At 57.7% G+C, this 4,672-nt stretch overlaps 1 protein-coding gene across 1 annotated transcript in view; it reads left to right on the forward strand.

Moving 5' to 3' along the window:
• The first annotated feature begins 155 nt into the window (after window positions 1-155).
• TMEM63C (transmembrane protein 63C) overlaps window positions 156-4,672 on the forward strand; it is a 95,317-nt gene continuing 90,800 nt past the window's right edge. Inside the window, exon 1 of the mRNA XM_006157109.1 lies at window positions 156-339. The gene's annotated coding sequence lies outside the window, so the exon portion shown is untranslated. The remainder of the gene's footprint in view (window positions 340-4,672) is intronic.

Raw genomic sequence — 4,672 nt, forward strand, 5'->3', positions numbered from 1 at the left:
GATGGGGGGGGTCCCCGGCCTCCCGGCTGATAGCCAGGTGGGAGGACCACCCCACCCCAGGATTCCCCGGGGCTCCGCCGCCCACTCCCGGGCCGGGGTGGGAGGGGGCGTTCCTCCACCGTTATGGGTTATGACCACGTCATTGCTGTGCTGCTGCGGGGTGGGCTGAGCTCCTGGGCCTCCAGGGGCAAAGGATGCCACCACCCCGCCCTACCCCTCCCCGTGCGCTTCCTAGGGAAGATATTTTTTGCCTCCGCCTTCGCCGTGGCCTTGAGAAACTTTGAGTTTGGATGAAGGCTCTGGGGACACGGAGGCCTAGGGATTCTGTGTCTTGACCAGGTCAGTTAGCAGGTGCTACAGAGCTGGCCTCTTCCTGATGTTCTCTGGAGGGACAGGGCACTCTTGCTCCCCAGACCCCTGGTCCAATATTGGTGGACGCCCAGCCCCCCGACCTTAGTGCCCCCTTTCCTTATCCCTGAGAATATCCAGGAGGTTGCGACTTCCGCAGGGGCCCAGGGTGTGATGGGTGTGAATGTTGCAGGGAGCAGAATTATCTGGGAACAGTGAAATGCCCATCTGAGCAGGGGGGTGTGTAGCCTGTGCTGTCTTTGTCGGTTTGTGAAAAACCGAGAGTTGGTTTTGGGGACAGGGAGGCCCCCGGGAAACTAGCTCCCAGCTGTAGTCCCAGAGATCAGCCCTGGTGGAGGCTGGGTGAGAGTTCCCAGCCGCTGTGGGAAGGATGTGCTGAGATGAGCTTTCTCCTTCAGTGGCCCAAAGTGCTCCGGAAAGGCCAGCTCCCCTTGGAAAAGGGGCTGGAGACCGTGCTGGTGAGTCTGCCTTCTCCTGGCCTCGCCCTCTGTGTTACCATTTCATCCTCCGTCTCTCTGAGTCCGGGCCCCAGGAGAAGTGAACTTTTCCTGAATTCACCTTGTTCTCCTTCTCCCTGGCACTGATGCCTTTCTCTGGGGGGTAAACCAAGGCAGAGAAAGAGCTATCATATTTTGGAACGGAGGCCATTCATCGGCATTGTACAGATGAGGAAACCGAGGCACCGAGGGAGCAGTGAGCTGCTCTGGGTCCTTTCACTACACACGAGTACCTTGACTTCCTGACCTACCCGGGCAGACTTCAGTTGTCTCTCTGGCATTAACTCAGTGGGAGGTTCTGACCAGCTGTTGTTCCCAGTGAAAGGAGCTACATGTGCCCGGCTTATGAGCAGCTGCTCTGAGCACAGGGCCCTAAAGCCGGCCCCTGGCAACTCCACTCTGTGTGCTTTGGGCTGCACGATGATGCCCAGAAATTGCTGGGGTGACTGGTGGAAAGGGATGGGATTCCCAGGAAGCCAAATGGGAACCAGCTGTTGGTGGACTGTCAGGACAGTGCCAGAGAGCCAAGGACCCACCGTTCTAGAGGGAGACCATGTGGAGCTGGGGGTGGGATCCCCTACAGGATGGCAGAGGCAGGGTCAGGCCTCAGAGCGTCCCCTCTGGGTCATGGAAAGAGCACTGGGTTTGTAGAGCAGAGCACTGGCTTCTCACCTGTATCATCCCCCGCTCACCTCACATCTGCACATCTTCCATGTACAACGTGGCAAAATAATCCCCACTGCACGGGGCCACTAAGGACCACGGGGGGCGGGGGCAGAAAGGTGCCTGGCATGGTGCTTGGTGACTGAATCTCCCTTCCAACTTGATCCTTTATCTGCCACCCATCCAGAGATCTCTACGATGGTTCTAGACCAAGAGCCTCCCCCCACCCCCAGGCTGATTCTCCACCCTCAGTTTTCTTACCTAACAGCTGGGTATGAAAATATCTTCCTCAGAGGGGTGGGAGGGTTTTGGAACCTTGTCAAGAGGTTATTACAGACGGGAAGTGTTATTATTCCTGGAGATTCTGGTCTGGATTGAAGCCTTCTGTTCCCTGCCTCGATGGGGGAGATGTGGTTCCCTGGGCGGAGCTTATCCCCCCGGCCCTCTCCCCCTGGCCAGTCTCGGTCACTCTTCTAGGCTAAGATGGCCTGCCAGCCCTCCCAAGTCTATTCAGATTGTTCCGGCCCTTGAGGACTTCCTTACCTCCAGAAAAAGGGTATTTCCTGGGATATTTAACATGTTTAACAGGATTTTCCACCCCACGAGATGATACACTACTGGCCCAGTGGACCGTCCTGTAGGCCAGCATCCTCCCCGTGGACTCCCGCTCTCAGGGACTCACTACTCTGGCTCTTCCTGCGAGGCGGCTGATGGAAGAGCACTAGAGAGAATGGGCAGAAGGTGCTGGATCTCTGCAGTGTCTGGGCTGTGGGAGTCCACGTGGCGTTCAGGCCCCGGCAGGCTCACTCTGGGAAGGGTTGTAATGAAAGCGCTTAGAGGAGGAGCTCCGCTGGGGTGAGAGCAGCAGCTTTTAGTGCCCTGTTTTGCCCAAAGTGGGGCCTAGGGCTCTCAGAGAGAGCAGTGGTTCCCCCACATCAGCATGGGTGGCTAAATGGGGCTCCACTGATTGGGGGCAACTCATGCAAGGTGGGATTATGGGGAGAGCTGCGATGAGGAGGTGAGCAGCCGTGAAGCATGACCTGTCCTCATTCTAGATCTGTCTGGATTGCTCGGCGCCAGTGGAGGGTGCGCTCAAGGAGAGTGAGCACCCCATGGCCAGAGCTCCACGTCTGTTTCCAGGGCAGACTATGCATCCAAGCTGCCGTGCTCCTTGCCAGCACCCTGGGACTGGGACTGAGACACACAGAGCAGGGCCTAGGGGAGGGGCGCCCCAGCATCACCAGTATCCCCTCCTGAGTCCTCCTGGTCATCGGTGATGTCTTCAAAAGGGGAAGTGGTGCAGGCGCCCACTTAGAAAGTTGAATTAGGACCCGAGAGTCCTGGGCGCCTGCCATCTGTCTGTCCCATCTTTCCACTCTGTTGTTTGACATGAGCACCCTCAAGGTGCTGTTGGGAGACTGAGGCTACGCTGGGGGATGAGTTCTAAGCCCACAGGCCTTTATTCCTGTCAAGTCAGGGCCTCTGGCATCTTCAGGGAATCAGAGGCGGAAAGGTGAGGTCAGCTCCCAGCAGGAAGCCAAGCTGTTCCCCCCAAAACCGAGTGGCCTGGCCAAGGAGCGTGACCCTGAGACAGGAGCCTCCCCATTCTGGCTGAGCTTTCTCTGAGTCATGCCCAGCTGAAGGGACAGTGGCTCAGGCCAAGGGGTCCTGGCCAAAATGCAAGGGACTCTCAGGTCTTTGGAGAGGCAAGTGAGTTAAGATGACCCTGTGGCCCTTGGCTGGGGATATGGCTGTTGAGCCTTTGATGTTCAGGCTGCACTGCCTTGGGTGTCTGAGTAGCAGGGATTTGGCCAGAAGCTAGAAAGGCCCAGAGGCCAGGGGGACCTCACCTGGGGCCCTGTGGGACGTCAGCTGTGCTGTGATGGAGGCCATGGAACATGGAGAACCCGTCACATGTGGACGCACTGCCTGGGGGCCCTCGGGAGCTGGCTTCTGTTTCTTCAGCACCTGTGAGTCTTCTGCATGTAACAGTGAAATGCACCTGCCACTGAGGGCCGTCGGGAGGATGAATGGGGGGAAGTGGAAAGGTGCCCAGAATGGTGCATGGTGACTGCAAGTCAGTCCCCTTCTTTTCCTTTGGTCCCTTTACCTGCCGGGTGGCCACCTGTCCACAGATCTGTGGGATGGCTGGCCACACTGTGGTGACTCCAAAAGGTGTCTAGTAATATCTGACCCACAATGCCGATTGCTCTGGGCAGTGTTAGAAGTGAGCTGTTCCCTGAGAAAAGCTTCGGCTCCCTGAGGATCTGACAGATGGGGTCTTCTCAGAATCACCGGATAATGGGTGTGTGTTTGTGTGTGTGTGTGACCTGCAGTATGAAGAACAAGCTGTTACTGGGCCAGGGATTCCTCCTGGGCTGGGGCCTCGTGGGCCTGGGCTTGTAAACTAGGCCAGGCTTAGGGAGGCCTTCTCAGGCCCCAGAAGAGCAGTTCCCTGAACGTGCGCCTGGTCTTCCACCCTGGTGCCTTTCAGTGGCCTCGTGTTCTTTGTCGTTACTTTTTAATCTTCTCCACACCCAGGAGAGAGGTAGAGCAGGTGCGAGCAACCAGGGCTCTGAGAAACTGTGATAACCACAACCTGCCCCCTACCTCCCCACAGTGGCGGAACCCAGGCTGGGCCCGCAGCCAGTCTATTGCAGCCCGGCTGACACCTCCTGAGCTCACCTCCTATCGCTACTGCTGGTGGTTTTGCTGAAGTGGCTTAAGACAAAAGGACTTGGAAGTGAAGGTCAAGTGTCCCTCCCTTGCCCCTCTACACTGGGCAGGGTGCCCAGAGCTGGGTTCTGCTGAAGGACAGCTCTTGTCACGAGAGCAGGGAAAACGGAAGGATAGGATTCCCACCCCACCCCAGCCATGTTCAGAGGGCTGAGGCAAAGCTGAGGACAAGACTCTGCAGCCAGGCCCAGGCCCCACCTCCAGGGAGGGCTGCTCAGAGCCTGGCCCTGGCATGTGCAGCTTACTCGGGGTGGAGGCCAGCTGGAGGGGACAGGAAGCAGCATGCAAGCCTCTGGCCTGGTCACAGAGCTGAAAATTGGAGAAACCTAAGAGCCAAGTCCCTATGGGTCTGGGGAGGCAACTCAGACCAGAGTAGCCCTGATCTGATCTTAACCCAGAGAGGAGGG

The sequence above is a fragment of the Tupaia chinensis genome, unplaced genomic scaffold, assembly GCF_000334495.1.
Source record: "Tupaia chinensis unplaced genomic scaffold, TupChi_1.0 Scaffold000528_1, whole genome shotgun sequence".
Classification (NCBI taxonomy): Eukaryota; Metazoa; Chordata; class Mammalia; order Scandentia; family Tupaiidae; genus Tupaia; species Tupaia belangeri.